This window comes from Diadema antillarum, unplaced genomic scaffold (genome assembly GCF_040938485.1).
Source record: "Diadema antillarum isolate AM-2024a unplaced genomic scaffold, OU_Dant_1.0 seq00001083_RagTag, whole genome shotgun sequence".
Taxonomy (NCBI): Eukaryota; Metazoa; Echinodermata; class Echinoidea; order Diadematoida; family Diadematidae; genus Diadema; species Diadema antillarum.
Genome location: NW_027271903.1, coordinates 433,764 through 452,288, shown reverse-complemented (window position 1 = coordinate 452,288; position 18,525 = coordinate 433,764). Strand labels below are relative to the sequence as shown.

At 37.2% G+C, this 18,525-nt stretch overlaps 1 protein-coding gene across 5 annotated transcripts in view; it reads left to right on the top strand.

Annotated features, from left to right (window-relative positions):
• The window catches only part of LOC139743465 (zinc finger homeobox protein 3-like), a 242,178-nt gene that overhangs the window by 1,580 nt on the left and 222,073 nt on the right, over positions 1 to 18,525 (top strand). The window lies entirely within an intron of this gene.

The following is an 18,525-nucleotide window of genomic DNA, read 5'->3' as shown; positions in this document are numbered from 1 at the left end:
GGTTGTCTGTTTGTGTGCCAGCACAGCTTGAATACTGTAGCAGGTCTCTCTCTATATTGTGTTGACTTCTTCAAAATCACTTGTTTCTTTTTGTTTGTTTGTTTGGGTTTTTAAAACTTTTTTTCTAAAAATGCAGGGTGCAAGTACTTTTTTTATGCAGAGTGCAAGTTTTTCGTAATATACATGTATTCATGATACACACATTTATACAATGTTTGAAAATGTGTATATAGATATATTTGTTTGTATTGTGTTCCCAGGGCCCTTTGATCTGCCCTAGAGCTGAAGAGATTATAAATTCTGCATTGAGCACAAAACAGTAATAATAGTACGTATCACTGAAGACTACATGAAGCCAGCATATGTCCACTGTGCAGTAACAATTTTATTTCATATTTACAACACGAGTGTGTTGTATACTTTATTGCATTTTTGTGACCTTGAGGTACATTTATTTGTGAATGTATGTTTTTTTAAATGAAAATATTGTGTTTTTTCAGGGGATAAAAATTTGTTTATCATATGCAAGGGTAACTTATGTGATAATCCAGATGAGATAAATGTATGTATAGGCCTACATACATAGTATGTGGGTATTGGTTTTTGTATAGAGCAACCTCTGCAGTGACTGTGTATAGGCCTATGATATGTACAGGTCCATTTGGTTATATCACTTGGATTGTACTCCTTGTAATATCAAAGTGTAACATGTCAGCATTTAAAGTTAATTAGATACAAAAAACTCATATCCTTGCTGAAAAAATGGTCAATATTCAATATTCTATGGGAGCATAATGAAATACATGGAAAAGCCATTTGCTCTGTAGGTTAGCAGGTTAGCAGGTAGTTTGTGTCAAACTGACCTTCTGTAGAAACACAAAAGTCATTAAGTCTCTGAAATGTGAGTATGCCATGCACTTTAGCTTGTTTCTGAAATGCCCTGGAGTTTTCAGCATGCCTATTATTCTCTTTCTCTTTTTCTCATACCTGTAAGAATACATGCTCTATTATAGTTTATGGCATAGAGAAGAGGTTATGTCTCAGATGAGAGAAAGGTCAACCTGTATAGTCTAGGAAGTAAATGTTAAGAGCTAGAGACTATCCAGGCTGTTTTTTGTACTGGCTGCTAGGTCCGCCAACATAAAATCTCTCATTTAGTTATATTGTGTGGACATATATACAAATGATACTCATAACTTGTTGCACGTAAAGACCGGAATTTGAATATTCTTGAGTTATAATGTTGGAATCAATGTCATGTGTTTGGGAGGAGATCCCTAACCTTGATATTTCTGGAGTAAGGACAAGGTCTGTAGTATTGTGTGGACTTACAAATGTATCTGTTGCACATAGAGACCAACATTTGACTATTCTTTAATTTAAATGATATCCACAACAACCTCTGTTCAGGAGAAAATCACTTACATTAATAACTCTTTGGATTCACAAACTGCTTCTGAGAAAGATTATATCAGTGTGTGCACAAAATGAGCAGGTTTATGACAACCACACACATGAAAGGCATAAATTCAAAAGATTATTTGCTTCTTATTCCCACTGGTTACATTGTGAGATAAAATCTTGTATTTGAGTGGTCATAAGGTTCTTTTTTTGTGTGAATTTACCTGAAATATACACTGGTCTGTTTTCACTGTGTCATCCATTTTGACAGAAGCAGATTCTCTGGCATAAAGGCATAACTACATGTAGGCCCTATATCCAATTAAACAGTCAAAAGTAGATGATAACTGTATTGTCTTTATACTGTATTCCTCAAACTCTTTATTCTGCTGTTACTGCAAGTTGTCAGCAAAGACACATTCACACTTATCATGCAAGTTCATGAAGTGACATGTAGGTTAACTCAAACTTGCTTATTTCATATTTGTCAGAAACATACTCTTCGTGTCTGTACATATACATTTTACATTCTTATATCATACATTTTTCTTTATCTCTCTTACTGGTTTGTATGAAGATTTTATTCACTTCATTTTATGTTCTTTGCAATTTGATAAAAAATAGTGCAGTTCATTGATAGTGAAGTTTTTGTATCACTTTAAAGTTTCTATAAATGCCACTCTCTAAGAAAGAAATGGTTGCAGTTCCACAGGGCTTTATGTTGGTTACAATCCTATCTGTTAAATAAGTGAAGTATACGTTTAGAGTAGAAGGACATTAATTGCAAAGAGTTCTTGCCTGCAGGCAATAAAACCCTGAATGCTTTCATTTGATGTCTACCACATCAGTGTGTCATGTGACACAGTCCTGCTCACATGCATGCCTCTGCTGTTCCCCAGTCTTGCTTGCCGACAGTAGCTTTATTTGCAGATTGTTTGAATAGGGCCAAACAACCAAGGTTATTATACCTGACCTATCATCTCGTATTACACATTTTAGTTCCTGCATACTCAAGAGCGGGCTACCATCACTCCTAAAGCTGTACAAAGCGGTTGTTGTCATTCACTGCAGGAAAGGTTTTATTCAGGAAAGATAAAGGAATGAGCACACATGTGGAGGGTAATACAACTACAATTCACAAATAATGGCTGGTGAAGTAAAATACATAAAAGGATATTTTCCTTCATTCAGGAGAAAGAAACAAATATGAGACCTTAACTTAACAAGCATGCTGTAGTGTATTCTCAGATATTTTTTATGAAGCCTATGGAAGAATGAGAACATTTTATGAAATAAATTTGATAGATATGACAGATTTTCCCTGACAGCTGCCAACAGTTCAAAGGTTCCAGCCAGTGTAACTGCAGTCTTTCTGAGGAGATTTCAGCAGGATGGCACAAGTAGTTTTGATGGGCGATTTCAGCATAACCTACTCCAGAGTGGGAATTTCCAATGTCTAATGTTTAAACTAATGCTGGCGACTCCAAAAGACTGTTGCATGCAGTTTTTCTTAGAATGTGGAAAAACAGGATTTGCATGCACAAAAATCACAATACTAGAACAACGAAATAGAACAATAAAGAAGAAAAAAGTTTGGACATGTCATGCATGTACATATTAAACAGTGTCCAATGTGAAATATAGTGCTCTTGTGGCCTACACTAATGGCATAAAACAAAATTGCATGTTTGAAGTGCATTTGTTATTAGTGAAAGCCAGATCGAGAATAGTGTGCCAAGGAGACCCATTTTGTATTCATACACTGTGTTCTTGTAATTTGTCTTGGAGCAGAAATCAAATTAAACCCCCAATTGATGGGGTCCATAAATCTAGCACCGTGATTTGGCGTGTTGTAATCATCCATGGGATTCTATGCAACAACCTTTGCATGTTAATCGTCACATATTTGCAACATTCATCATGTGGAGGCTTCGTTGCTTAGCCTCTAGTGGACTGCTAGAGATAGCAATAATTGTGGGCACTAATTTTCAATGAGAATAGGATTGGGCGGAGCAGAGCACCTGAAAATCCCTGGGCATCTTCACTGAACCTTCTCCAATTAATTTGGCACCTTTTTGCCCTGATAAAATGTATGTTTTGAATCCTAAATGGGCTGTCGAGTTTAGATTAATGAAAGGAATTAATTATGAAGCAAGGGATCAAGTGCACAAACAATGATCTGGAAATTAATGTAAGGATAATAAATGGACAAAGAAGAGACAAGAAAGGAAGAAAGGAAGGAATGGGAGAGTGGGAGCAGCAGACATAAGAAGAGAGTGTTACTGTGGAAACTTCTGGGAAAACTTGATGAAGAGAAGGTAGTTTGTTGTGGAAGGCTTAGGGTTTACGTTGCTATGACCACCTTCAAGCCTGATTAGAACTTCAAGGTCAAGGGTCACAGGGGAGAGGTGGTCTCTATCCTACCAATGGTACCTGGGGCTAAAGAAGTCGCTGGCGTTTTTATCACGGTGTGTATTTTTTCTTCTTACTGCGTACCAGTGATTTGCCTCACCCGCAGACAGCTTTTATTGTAAGGTGATAAATGATGTAGAATGGACTCTGGAGGACACTTACTTCAAAAACAATGCCAGCGAATAGTGATCATATACCTCACTGTGCAATCACCACCCATTGCTTCATGCTACACCAGGGAGATAGTTGTATGTGGGCCATGTGTTATTATATCTCTTACAAATTTGAAAGAGGAAATATTTTTGAAATGAAAGAGGAGGAGCTGGAGAGGAAAAGGAAATAGCTGTAAGTGGAATCACACTTGGGAACGATTCTTGGGAAAATAAAACTTGTGTAAACAGGTGAAATAATAAAATGCAAGAGATTACTTTGGGTGGATATGAGCAGTTTTTGTATGCGGTTATTGATTTTGAGGCTAATTATTGTTTGTCATTTCATATAAAGCTTTATAGACATGATTTTGCCTAGTCAGGGTGGCCTTCTCTATATCTTGGTAGAATATTGTTGAGAAATATGATTTCTAAAGAAATAGGTCTGCTTGTAGTATGAGCTAGTTTGCATGATCTACAATCCAGATTGCTTTAAAAAAAAATCTTGACTATACACTGGCCTCTTGCATAACAGTTAAGAAGCTGACTTGCAATAAAGAAAAAAAAAAGATCGTTTCTTTATCTTGAAAGCTTATTTCTAACATATTTCCGACTTGTCAATAGCTATTATGAAGTTGCAGATTTTCTTGGGTTTTCGTAATAAGGGGAAATTTTGTCAATTGTTCTGGAGGGCCCAGATATCATAGCATCCACTGTTGCATTGTGGGTAATTGAGTCAGTTAATAGGAAGCTAGTGAGCAACAATGACTCCTTAACCCATTGAGGATGGGCTGATATTACTACAACTACTTTTACAATTGCTTAGCTAAGTTTACTCAAGCGGTTTCATCTTGTTTGTACCCAAGAAATCTGCAGTCAAGACTGTGACTGCAAATCAATGTAAAATGTCAAACAGGCAAGTGACTAATTTCTAAATCTACACTAGTGTAGTACTACCTGCTATGTCCCTCTGGAAGAAAGATGCCTTTTGTGGGTTTCATCATTTCGAGTATGTTCATTGAAAGAATGATGAGGTAACTGATAGGGCTCGAGGTGTTAAAAAGATATTATCAAGTTTAACAGATGTCAGACCTTGAAGTGGGAAGACTTTGTTTTCGTCATTCAAAATAGCCTGAGTGTGTTCTTGAAATCTCTTTCTTGGAATATAATATGAGGGCCCTGTGCAGTAGTTGTAAATTTAGCATAATTCTTGCCTAAACAGATTTTTAGCTCTTATGCTGTCTAGTCATATATGCATGCATGGTTTGTTTTGTCTATTTTGATTAAGAGTAATCAAGTCTTAGCATGCTGTGCCTCCCAGTTTGTGTATTAAATGGATGATACAAACCAAATTATATTTTCTTGTAACATATATCAATCTTATTGCTGCCTCTCCTCAGTGGACTGAATGTACCTTTTGTAACACATGTGCACAATTCTTCCACTTTGTACAATGACATTCCTTTCTGTATTTTTAGAAATTCTACGATACAGGTTTGAGTAAATGTCAGATGTGTTTGTGAACTAAAACAGTGTTTGAAGTTTTGGCTAATTAGAGTTCATTTTGGCAAGCCTGTTTGCTCGCAACTTTAAGCTGCCATGGTTAATATAGGCCTATAGCAATGCTCAGGCAATTTACAAGGTATAAGTTTGAAATCGCAAATGAGTTTATAATTAGAGCAGGCAACAGTTGCCAACCAGTTGTTAAAAGTCAGCTGTCAAGAGAGTTCTAATTTTGTAATCTGCATAAGTTGGTGGTTAGTTACACAGAATAGCTTAGAGGGGTCATGACATTCTATTTAGATACCTGTAAAGAAAGAGGGAATGCGCTTTCAAAAAGCTGATTTTCCCTCACTCATATACATTCCAGTCTTATTAAAGGACTCCATTAATACAATGTTTGATATTCTGGTCTATTTTTATGGCTTTTTGTATAACCTGTGTATAAAAGTACTCCATTCATCTTTGGATGTCATAGCAAGAATCTATTCTTGACTTTCTAAACTGATGTACAGCTTCAACAGAATGATATTGTAACTTGTCTGAATCACACTTCCTTCCATGTCTTTTTGCACAAACAGAAAACAAGAAAGAGTAAAGAAAACTAACAACTATGCCTAAAGATTGCTTGTGTAATCAATCTGCATTATGTTTAGTATTAATTTCAGTTGGCCAGCCATGTATTTTTTTCCTTTACCTTGACCTAGACCTGTATTAGACTGGGTGTTACTGTTTGTGTGACTTGTAAGGAAAGTGTAAGATACTGGGTAAAATTCAGAAGAAAAGGAGCTGAAAGCCAAAGAAAAGTTATGGAAGCAAAAATACAGCAGAAATAATTGAAATCAGGGATATAAGTAGAGTTATTCATAATGTCTTTGTGCTGGCAACAACATAAGAGATCATATGATGAGTGTGATATTATATAACGTTGTTGGATATATAATATAACATATGATTTATATAAGACTTAACGGGAGAAGTGTTTATATATTTGTGAACCTTAGCTGCAGCTATCTCAAAACATTTTGAAATCACAGAGTTGTTATTTTAAGGGCAACCAATTTGACAAGTTGCTGATTTGTCAACAGAAATGAGAAAACCAAGATGTGCAATTCAATTTTCTATGTTTTTTATAGTTCTTGTCATCTAGTGGGGATGATGTACTAGTAGTAAATTCATTGAATGAAACTCAGAAGAGTTGTTACAATGATGCAAAGAAAATACAGTATCAGCTCGTGCTGAGGTAGTTTGTTGAGCTGAGTGTTCGACATGTTCATCGGCTGCCTCGGCGTGTGCACACACAGCTAGTCTGGCTTGAAGTCAGAAGCACAGAAGTGCCCCATTTCCCAGCTCACAGCTCTGGTGACCACAAAGAATGGGGCATTGTACACCCCCTTTTCCTTCTCCGCACATCAAACCATGCACCATGTATGTATGTGTGTTCTTAATGCTTGGCAGATTACGGGTCGATCCTGGGAACCTCCACACCAAGAAAGGCATCAATTAAAAACATTTCATTTTTCAAGCAGCCGAGATGACATGAAATTTACGATAACAATTGTATTATGGCATACAGAAAATGATTTTTGTCGTGAATCTTTTGAATTTTGTGGTGGAGGTAGGATTTGAAAGGGGTAGACTTTTTATCCCAATAAATATTCATGATTTGGAAATGGCATACATAATGTATGAGTGGTGTGAATATGGGCTGGTAGAAAGATGGAAGTTCCCCAACCTCCACATAGCTAGTGCTGCATCACCTCCAAAGGATTACAATCAAATTTTGCAAACACATGAAATGATATACGTATACACAGTACATTTATAACTTCTGTAGTCTTTTTTTTTTTTAATGCAGCTTGGGTGATGAGAGAAGGTATAATGACTTCCCATTCAAAGTCAAAAATATTTTGATTCATGATAGCATTCCTGCAAATGATTCAGTGCTTACAATCAAGTACAGTATATTGCAATATTACTGAGTAAAAAGTAAATGTTTCACAGAATTGATCCTTTGTCATGTATGATTTAAAGCAAAATATCCCATAGCAGTACTGTCATTGTGTTGCCAGTTTGGAGAAGAAATTTCAGTAGTTGTTACTTCACATATAGACACTGGTAGTACCTTGGTATTTAGGAAATAACTCGCAATTCATTTAATTGTGTCATTTATGGAAAACCTGTTACAGAATGGTAACAGTTTTTTTTTTTGTGAATTAAACTAATTACAAGGAATTATGATGTATTCATTAGCAGCCTGACAATCATGAGTGAATTGGAATGAGGAATGTTCCTTTGACATTATTTTCTTCTTTCATTAAAAGTGGTAGGATTCTATGCAGGAATTCACCATCACATCATTTCTTATAATACATGTAAACTTTATGCAATGTTAGCTTTCCCATTGACCATCAACATTACCATCAGTACAACCTGCAGAGTATCATTTTCATCGTTATCATCATCACTATAGTCATTGTCATCATCATCAACATGTTCATCTTCATTATCATCATTATCACCATCATCATCATCGTTATCACTGTCATCATCATCATCTTCATCATCATCATAGTTATCATCATCATTGTTCTCATCATTATCGTTATTATCATCATCATCATCATCACTGTCATCATCATTTAATTATTAATATCGTTGTCTGTGTATGATATGTTTTCCACCGTGGTGCAGCACCAGCAAAAAGTGAAAACCACAGATCTCTTTGTTCAAACCAAATAAAGTGTGACCCTGTCAAACCCAGAATTGTCTGTCAGGTCCAACTCTCTAGGCTGTACACCAGACTAATGCTTGCCAGTTTTGTTCAGTTTGCAGTTTGTAGTCTTGCTCTCAGACTGCGGCAGTAATGATTTAACTGACCTGCAAAGGAAGCGACGACTATCGAGCCAGAGGTAATCTGCTTTCATCTCTGTTCTTTTTCTTCCATGTCCTACTAGAAAAAAAGAATGACACAATTCTAATGAGTTGGCCATGTTGTGTTCATTTCCCATTAGTTGCTAATCAATCAAATCTAGATTTAGCCAATCATGAGGGACATGGGCCCCTTGAGAATGCATTGAATCATGCGACTCGTCATTCTGCCTTCATTGTTCCCCTGCAACTCAGGTGAGGATGATGGCATGAGCTGCTGAGATGTGCTCGTGACGAAAAGTCATTTTAGCCTGCGAGGTTTAAATGTTGGTCAAAATGTTCGGATATTCCAATGAAGCAACCCACTGACTGCTGACAGCACTTACACAACACTCAAAAACTAGTATTAAACACTAATGGAAACTAGATGTGTGTAATTCAAATTCCAATGATGATAACATTTGTTTATCATCATCACTAGATGTTCTCTTTCTAGGAAACGCATTATCTTAATGAGAAATCTTGACTGTTTTTTGAAGCAAAGCAGTTAAGAATTGTAAGTGCTATTCAAGTCAAAATATGTGTCTCTTTAGATTCAGAAGATAGATGCATTGATAGAAATATATGAATGGATGTAGTCATTTTGAGATTTATATATCCACGAAAGAAGGCAAATAACTTGTGAAATAATCAAATATATTGATAGATGAGCAGATCCTTGAAATAGATGCTTGATAATTACTCTTTCATTTTAATGTATCATACTGTGAATGTTGTTGGCATGTGACTTACTAGGTGATATAAAGTAAACTAAGTTTAAACATGAAGTATTCTTTACTTTTATGAAGAAATATCACAATAACTTCTTTTTTTTTTCAAATATTATTCCAAACTTTAAAACTGGGATAATTTATTGACACAATGTTGTTGGTGTTAAACATTGAATAAAATAGACAAGTGTGTACTTCATAATAGATTAAAGAAAGTGAATCAAATTTTGGTGCCCACTGGTATGCAACAGATGTTTTTTTGCTGTATAGATATTTTGCTTTTACATGATCAGATACTGATTTTATGTTTTTGCAGAGTACCTCATTGAATCAATGACTGATATTCAAGTTATCGTGACTTCCCTCATGCTTGATTCATTTTACACAACTTTTGATGATTGTGTTCTAGCATTTGAAAAAGAAATACATTCAAAACACCTTTTTCATTGAAGTAAATCCTTTAGTTTAACTTTCTATGACTCTACAAGGCGTTTGCAGGTTGACAAATAATCAAATCCCTGAATTTCAAGCAATGCTTTGCTGACATGTGAATTTATGATTACATGCACACATAATCAACATTCAAATGCACATGAATACACTATGCTTGTGACCAGTCATAATTGAATATAATATAAGGTAGTATTTCATTTCAGAAGTAATTTTTTTTCTCTCTAAAAATCAATATGAGAGTTGTGAATAAATGAAAGCATGAGAGTTTGAATATATGTTATGGTTGTAACCAGGAAAAAAAACCACAACACCACACAAACAGTGAGGAAACAGAGGTCTGTAATGGGATGCTACTGACTACTGACAAAAAGTGAGCAAGTGTAAGTACATGCATTTATTTTTTAGAGGAAAGCTCGTCAAATTGTTTACACTGCATCTGGCTTTGACCTATGACCCTAGCGGCAGGCTTAGGAAGCATTCCTGCCCAGGTCAGAGTTGCCAATTTGAACACCCAGGCAGTGACAAGGTGTGATGAGCTTACATAGGGTAGAAGAACAGAAGCTAACTGTACATCATAATAATAGTCCTATGATTACTATGAGCGCAGTATAGCATTCTTTTTATAGGAATGAGAAAGGAAGAATTGGTGAAAAAAATATAAGGCTGGTGGTTAGTTCAATTAGATCTCTGTATCTATGACTTCAAAGAAATATGTTGGCTGTTATAGAAACTACATTCAATGTGTGTGTCTGTATGTGTATGTGTATGTGTGTGCGTGTGTGTGCGTGTATGCATTGATATAATGGTTAGCCCAGTGTATACTTTACTCATCCCAGACCCCGAGCTCTTCTTGGCAATTTTTGATTGACCCAGATATATCATCGCTCATAATTTGGTCAAGAGAGGCCTGATGTGCTTGGAAGGACGTAGAGATTTCTCGACTTGATAAGCTTTGCAGTCATTGTATAACACTTTACTTGATTTCCCAGCATGCAGTGCCTGTCTGTTCCTCTCAGTAAATTTCAAAGTTTGTACAATATTTAGGCCCAGACTTTTAAGTTTCGCTGGACCACAGGAAACTTCTGAGTGTCTAAAGCAAACTCTTGAGGGCTGTAAAGCTAGCTCTTGATGGCTATAAAGCAAGGGTCAGGAAGCCTGAACTGAATATTTGTAGGCATAATCAAAAACCAAAGAAATCTACATTTTTTTAAAACACAAAAAACCCAGAAATCAACTTCATTTGTAGAAGTACAAATCTCACACCAATACTGTTGCAGTGGGTACTAGTACCTTGCCTTCTTGATATTCCAAAAAGAAGAAATTTTCAATCTACAATATCAGGGGTTTTTTTCCCCTTCAAACACTGATTTAGCGTTAACTTACAGTGCAAACTTTAGTGAAATCAAAGTTGATGTCTTCCATCCTGGTTGTAAAGCTGATATTCAAGATTGTAAAGATTATATGTAAATATGATATGGAGGCATGTGAAAGTAAACATTAGATGTCCAAATACTTCAAAATATTATTCAAGTCACATGTTTTTTTAGATTTCCTGAAAATTGACAGCATTGGATGTGAGGCAAACAAAGCATAATGTATGTATGTGGGTGTTATGTTTATCACAATATCTTATATATTACATACATACAAATAACCGCATTATAAGCTGCATGGTGCACAATCCCTGTAAGGTAGTAAACATTACAATCTTTATAAAATATTTGAGTGACTGAGACTATTTCAACCCCCACCCACTAATTATGTGCTAATTTTGGTATTAAAGCCTCCCTCACCCCCTCAAAAAAACAAAACAAAACAAAAACAACAACAAACAAACAAACAAACAAATCACCCCAAAGCAGTAGTAGCTACCTTGAGTAACTCCCAAGTAGGTTTGTGAACTTGAAACATTGTTGGTTTGAATCTGTGTGAGGTACGCTAACTAAAGATACCAGTGAAACTCTGCGTGCTAAGAATTGTGCGTGAAGTCAACTTTATGAGACGCTAAGTCAGCTTCCTTGATGGAAACTAACACCAGACTTCTTACTGCAGGCCAGTAGACAAACAGATAACATATTTCCCCTTGGAGTTTATTTTCCCTTTTTCGCTTCTTTCTGTTTTATTCCCAGCAGATGGTGTTACCCTGAGAAATATTAATGATATTAACAATATCAGTGACTCATTTTCTCTCTTCTTCGCTCTCTTTTCTCTTTTTTGTGTGTGCTGGTAGTTCAATGTTTTTTGGCAAGTCAAGTTCGGGAGGGTGGGTGGGGAAAGGGGATGAGAATGGGATTTGGCATTGTTCTTATCATGGTCATTACAGAGGGAGATATTGCCTTCTTGTTGCCAAGTTTATTGTATTAGTTTCGAAGCAGAAGGTCTTAACTCTACAGAGTTTATCTATACATTTGATTCCCTTCTTGAAATCCATCTGGTGGTGTGAAAAGTAAAACAGGAAATCATCTTATTGACAAAAAACAGGGTTTTAGTCCAAGGAAGAGTTATTATGCACAGATTCTTAGTGATTATGGTGTCAGAAGCAAGGAAATACCAAAAAGGAAAAACAGAATGTCCCCGGGATAAGAAACTACCTGAACAAACACAAAAATGAAATAGTTTGAAGAAGATTGTGTAGATCGTTAACGCTTGTTAGAGTAAGCCCATGTGAGTGGGAATCTTTACAACGTGCCCTCAGAAAAACAAAAACAAAAATAGATTTACATCTGTGATGCCATATAGATGCAAGTTGTTGAACTAAGAATGTATGATTACAGCCTACGTATGTGTCAGATCCTGTAGCAAATATTGTTATTAACACAACTTGTTTGTAGTGAGTGTTGATAGCGGAATGTCCTTGCATGCAAGAACAAACTTAACAAACATTTTGCTGTGATTTGAAGAAGTTCCAGCAAGATACGAAATGCAAACTGGTGAGATTCCTGTCGTGGAATCGACAGCGGTACATAGAAAGAGACTTGGGAGAGAACATGATGTGACATGGAGGATGCATTTTTTTTTTTTTTTTGCTTGCAGAGTGAAGAGTGAGAGACATGGCATGGTAGCTGTCAAGTGCAGTATGTTCTCGTCAGGTGTGTAATGATGCATTGACAGAGACGTCCCCTGCCTGCCATTCGTCGTCTGGCGTTGTCTAGGTACTGACGATACCCTGTAGAGGCTCATATTTTTTTGCAAAGTTATCCTTGGTAACGAAGCCAGGTGATAAACCCAAGTTATTACTCACTCCTCCAGCTTAATCCCGCCGATAATTACCAATGCGTGGCGCCTAATGCCGTGGGCCAGGTAGGTTTCGATCGTAACAGCTCGTCTGAGTAGCTTGCAACTAAACCGCAGTCATTGGCACATTATGTGTCTGTCCTGGCTAGATTGTGTCATCTGTAAAGTTTGGCCTTGCTTTTTTTTAAAACATTGTTTAACACTTGTTTAGCATGGGTTGGATTACGCTGAAAATTTAGTCCCATATTCATGCGGAATTAGTGTACAAGCTTTTGAAAGGCATGCTGCAAGACATAGAGTATTTTTCTTCTTGTGGTAGTGCTAGTCAGGGATGATGGCATTTGGATCAGCTCAGTTCAGTTCATCTCTTCTTTATGTGACGCTTGATGCAATGAATGTTTGTTTCCTTTTTTTGTCAGCAATGTTTGTCTGTTCCTCAAGATTGTATTCTGTGATCTCCTCTGTATGGTAATGAAATGAAGACAAAATGTATGCAAAGCACTTGGGTGTTATACATGCATAAATTATTCTAGGTTGTACCTTTGGAGAGTTTTGTTTCTCAGAATTGTTGAGGTGTTAAACAAAAGGAAATACTAAATTTAAGGTTTATGGAGGAATTTGTGATGTTTGAGATCATAGCATGAATCTGCATGAGTATTCAATGAGCTGACGTTCACAAGATGGGTCTGTGAACATGGTGCAACATAAGACTGGCATCATCTGCTAGAAGCCCCACCAAACTGATGATGCTAGACTCCACCCACTGTGCTTCCTTTATCCCTCACCCTCACCCATCCTGGACGCTCAAAAAGGACCCTCCCTCTTTTGACCCCTTGACCAATTTGTTTTTACCAAACCATATGGATATGGACTGGTCAAGCTGGTGATGTCATAGTTGATGACAATAACTCATCCTTATATTGAGTACACTGTAGATGAGGCATTTACTTATAGTTATTGTTATGTAGATTTCATGTGATCTAAATCTTTTTTGATTTATCCTTTTCAGCCTGAGTAGACAGTGGAGTGGCCACTACCAGTATTTTATGGTTACCACAAAGGGCATTCCATAAACCAAGTTATGACCTTTATAAAATCAATTTTCATAACTTAGATAATATATATGTGGAATTTAAGATTTTGTGCACTTAGGTCAGTATCCTAGTCGAGTATCCATTTAGTTCATTGAAATCCTGGTGTGTGTGAAGCATGTTGCAAGTTGTGTGTGTTTAGACTTACAATGTAATGTAAAGATTGTCATTGTAATGGTAGCAAAGATTAGCTTTTATGAAAAGCAAAGTTTCCGTGTGAGATTCATTCATGTAATATTCACATGTAGCATACTGTAAAACGAATGTTCGCGTGCATTTTAATTTTGCGAGAGCCAAGATTCGCGAAATTAGAATGCATGTGAAAGTTCTTGTCTAAACTATATGCATTGAATGTTAGAGGCAACTCGCGAAAATTTCATGCCGCGAAAATTTCATGTTTTACAGTATATGTGATGAAGACTCTTGATTTTAAGTGTGTGATGGAGATGTTGAGAATGCTTTTTAGATTTATGTACATATTTTTTTTTTTGTATGGATTTATAGCATTGAGGTTTGGCAAAACTTTTCTGTTTTTTTTTCCTAGTGAAAGTGGAGATTGCAGGAGGATGCAGTTAGAGCTCCTTCCTATCTTGATGCTGTGGGTGGCATGACAATGATTAATCAAGGTCATGGTTGACTACCATAAGACTAAGGGGGAGGGGTCAGACCTTTGTCTATCCAGGGAAGGCTGCTGGGCATTGATAGGCCCAGGCTGATGCTGGAGTGTCCCTACCCACCCCCAACCCCCACCCCACCCTACCGCGGTGATTTGCCCAGTGTTGCATGAAATTAGCCTCCCCCTGATGTGCTTTGTGGGGAATTCCCTGGTCGATGATGCTGTGCTTACTTAGCTCTTTGAGTAAAAAGCCACAAATCCTTGTTTGACCCTCGGCCTCATTCAAGGGCATGTCGCTGGAATCATTTTATTCAAAACTTTGGGGGAAGTGTGGGGCTGAAGTGCCCTTGTGTGTCTTTTCAGGAAACAGGGGGTAGGAGTGGGACAAATCTGTCTGAAGAAGTTCCTTCAATATTATCATCTAAAGCACAAATACACACTCACACATACATGCACACAGACACACATGGGCATATTCATGCAAGCATACAAATTATACTCACACATGCACACACACAGACATACACACATTCACACAAACATGCAGGTATAAACCCATCAGTCTGTCTACACACAAATAAGGAGCCCATGATAAAGTTGCATGCTTAGTATTCTGTGGATGTGCAATGGAAACCAAAAGCCAACGCAGATCATCTTAATCCGTTCCATACTAAATTCTGAAATCCCCTTAAAACTTAATACACAGGCCACCAGGTTCCCATATGGAACGGGTTAAGTAATTATAATCGGATGAACTTTGTCAGTGCAAACCTGATTGTATGAGTGACATGCTGGTTGATTATTTCTTTGAGTATTTGGACACCAAGAAAATGGGTGAAACCATTGAATAAGACTAGCACATGTAATCAATGAATTATTTGTATAAAGTGTTTTCTGTACCAAGACTTAGGGTGCTTACACAGCTATTCACAAGTGGGATTCTAGTTGAAATAATGGTTTCAGATATTCAGCAACCCTTCTTGATAATTAGCAGCAAACCCTGTTCTTCTTTCAGGCAATAACCTAATGTTAATGCAGGTCATATTGTATTTTCTTTTTTTTTTCTTTTTTTTTGGGGGGGGGGTGGGAATAAAGGAATGCTATTGTCAGAGGCAGATGCTGTCATTCTTGGATGCTCAGAAGAAAGATTTTGCCAGCTGCATCAATTTAAGGCAGGAAATTCACCTTTCCAGCTCATTGGGCATGTTCAGCATTTAGTTGTTTGTTTGTTTGTTTGTTTTTCCTTAATGTCATGTTGTAATCATTGGTAACAGGGATCAGTTCTTCTGATACTTTTCAGGCTTCCTCTAGAAGTTGAAGCATTTTTCTTCTGAGGCAGTGACTGAGAATTTTGTGGAAGGGTGTTAGCTACCTTCCATCAGACCTGTAAAACTGATACATCGGGAGTCTACAGGCAGAGGAATACTTGAGAAAAGATGTTGCAATTTCCAGCAAAGGCTCTCGTGTATTCTACGCGTCGCTGCGCTCCTGGGCAAGGAAGTAGGGCAGGCTCGCAAGTGAAGTAGGCTTAGCAGTAGCTTAGCAAAGATTCTCGTAAATGGTGCAACGAGCTTAGAGATGAGGGCCATTTGCAGCTACTGGCATCCACAGGGACACTTGGCCGTACATCGAGTACTCTCCTAAAATAATGTCTGCAAGGGATGAATAGAATATTAAACTGAAAATTCCTTTCTCTGTCATTTAGTTTGTTGTTTAGCATCTCTTCTCTCTCTCTCTGTGTCTCTCTCACTTTATCATGCTTCTGTGTTTCCTGAGATTCTTCCTTAAGTGTAAGGAATGAAAAAACAAATAATTTTTTAAGTAAACCATCAGCAGATTTTGAACTTCTGCAAGGCAGAAATTGAGCTGGTGTGTGTGGACTTTGAAGAGGGAAAGGGCACATGGGAAAAATGGAAGGGTCAAAAGCTTACTTTTTAAAAAGATTAGAATGATTTATGACCTTATCACGACAACAAGATAAAAACAAAAATAAAAGCTAGTACTGATTCAATACCCCTTGAATTAGTCAAAATGAAATGTAAACCCATCTTGCATTATGTGAAGTATTACATATTGACAGGGACGAGAGAGATGTAAGTCCTGAAGCATTTGTGGCCAGGTAGTCATGTCCAACATTTTTGCCTTTGCGTGTGTTTCTTCTGTTTTAGAAGGGATTTTGGTTCAAGATGTAGTAGTATCAATTGCCAGGAGGACTAATTTGCATTACTCATGCAAATCTCAAATCCCCATAAATTTTTGCATCATGCCAAAATAGAAGTGAAAAGGTTGTTTTACGTAGATGCAATGTGGATGAAACTATAAACTTCAAGAAAGACCCAACCTTGTTTTCATTGATTTCCTCCTTTTGTGATGCCTAATAGATTTGTTTTCATCTCCCGCCGTCAGAAATGCCCACTGTCTATTAAAAGTTTTGCCAGTCAGGACTAAAATAAAGAAAAAACTATTTGTAAATTGCTTAGAAATATTGTCCTCCACACTTAATGGAGAAATATGGGCGATATGCAGTTTGAATGTCGAGATATATATTGATGATGCAACCGTGTCGATGACTTGTGGCTTAGCCTTCCTCACAAATGAATTCCATGACATTAAGGTATGGGCATATTTTCTCTATAGCTCCATTGTTTAAGGACAGAAATGTCTTGCTTGATTGCCGTGGTGGGGTCAGGAAGAGGAGCAATGCGACAGAAATTGCCTCTTAGGAGGTATGTCCGAGATTACGGGATGTTTCAAAAGATCAAGTTTACGGGAGAGGCTAAATCAGACTGCGGGACGGCATTTGAAGTCAATTTGACTTGCCGTAAGATTGCAGTTCTAATAAATGCTTGCAATATCAATTCCCCTGAACATTAAGCAACATGTATTGCCGCATCTTGGATCCAATTCTGCTTCTTTCTGAAAATGACAGCACACTGCGCATTTTTTTTAAAGTCTTCTGAATTGAGATTGAGTATTCCAGCAGAGAAAAATACCATTAGGCAATTTCTGCTCTGCTCCGCAATGCGCCCCTTTTACTCGTCTTTGTTCAGATGCGTGATATTGTCTTCCACACACCTGCCAGGGAGCGACTCACTTGCGAATTCTTCATAAAAATTCCAATCAAATCCAATCAGATTGTGTAAATGGCGCATTCCAACACATGGCTTAGCCTTGCAAAAAGCAATAAATGGCATTTTAAGAGATTGTATCTCCTGCACCAGCAATACTGCCTCTTTGTTTTTTTCCGCCAATTTTTTCCCGCCTTCCCTCTTTCTGCCTTTTCATTGGTGTCAACTGGCCCAGCTATCAATCTGTAAAAATCGCTATATGCTCCCCTTGTCGCAAGCCAGATCTGTGAGTGGGTAGAGATTAAGTTAGGACATGAACAACTGTGGTGTAATAAGTGTGCGTGGCTATTCTTTGCGTTGAACCAATAATGGCTGAATTTCTCACCATGTGATAGCAAGGCTTTGGCAGGATGAAGGTTACGATCTGATTCTTTCACTAGCAGCCTTGCCCCTTCCTGCCAATAACCCATTACCATCTCACACCATGTTCATCTGCATCTGATCTCATCACCATGAGTAGCTTTTGGCATGCAAAGGCTTAAAGTCAGACCTCTTTCCCCCCTTATGTCATCACGTCACCTCACGTCATAGACAATCATATCTGCCGCTGTGTTTTGTTGGAAAAACATATGTTTGTGTTTTGGTAATGGATGATACCTAGAAAATTCTATGACATCTTCACTTGTGCATAGCTCATCACAAAATGTGATCTCTACAGAATCTCTTTGTGTGCTTGCAAGTGGAGGATGCAAATTTGGTGGCATTTTTTTAGTTCTGTCAAATCATATTTTACAGAGATAATCTTTCAGCATTTTGTTGTGATATCAAAAAGCAAAACTTGTAACTCTCTTTTCACAGTGGGCATTGAAGCTTCTTGTAGGATTAAATCTGCTCTATTGTAATATATTATTAAGTAGGGAGCTATGGTTATATTGATGCTTTTTAACAGTCCAAATCTTG